Genomic DNA, 1,215 nt, shown 5'->3' with positions numbered 1-1,215 from the left:
TTATGTATGTTTTAGGTATGTATTCTTTCAAATGTGCATCCGAGTGTTTTTGTGCACCGATTTCCAAGTACATATAGTACAGGTACAGAAGATTATACCTATACATACACGTATTTTCACGTGGCACATCGGCTGAGAGATACAAATGCCCATCAATCTAAAACATTCTACGAGTACTATATATCGGCAGACGAGTCACTTTTGATTATCAAGGTTGAAACACATACTCTGCAGATTCGATTTCCAATGCCATGATCTATATTGACGAGAAGTGCGCTGAGTAACGCTTCGCAGTTTGTGAATAAGGGCAGTATCGTCGCTTACAGACTATTATTTAAATTAAAGAGGAATAAAGCAGCGCTTCAGATTGTATTTAAAATCTATTCTTACTACTTCTTACGTATCTAAGTTCCAAGTTCCAACTCTTTCTCTCGCTTTACTCTTCTCTCCTCTGTGTGCGCAAAACCCTGTGAGAAGTATTTATATAAAATTATATAAATACACAAAACTAAAAAGCCGATCGAGAGGATAAGAAGCCGGTCGCGTGGCTCTTTTTATTGTGTAGCAAATTGTTCCCATGTTGTAAACTGGGTTCTTCTTTCATACATATTTATATATGTATAAGGATTATACTGTCGTCGGTATTTAAGAATTAGTCGTAAATTGCATCGTGCTGATTTGTGATATCACTCTGTACGTAGTAGTAGCTGGTAAAATAATAAATAGTTTTGTTCGTACAAGTCTCCAAATATTTACGCCTGCATACGAATGTGTTTATAGACTAGATGTGTGCGATTCCTGTTAAGTGTGATATTTGTAGAACAGTTAAGGTACTATAGTGCACTAGTAAACAATCTTCGGTAGATCATTCGTGCCGAAATCTTGCGTGCTTTTACCACTATCAACTCAATATGGAGGACCCGACGACAGATCTGGAGAACCTTGACGCGCGAACGTGGAGAGCTTGGAAATCGCGCAAGGTAAGTTATATATTGCGAGCCTCTGTGATTATATTAATAGTGATTGTATTATCAATATTCAGTTTTATGACTTCTTCCAACACTGGCACAAGCAAAGTTTTACATGAACGATAACTCTGGTACAGATACCTGAATACCCACTAGAATCATGGGAATACGTTATGAAACGTTTTACACACTCGTACACACACACACACACACACACACACACACACACACACACACAACAACACAC

Source organism: Sphaeroforma arctica (genome assembly GCF_001186125.1).
Source record: "Sphaeroforma arctica JP610 unplaced genomic scaffold supercont1.2051, whole genome shotgun sequence".
NCBI classification, from domain to species: Eukaryota; class Ichthyosporea; order Ichthyophonida; genus Sphaeroforma; species Sphaeroforma arctica.
This window is presented reverse-complemented; position numbering follows the sequence as displayed.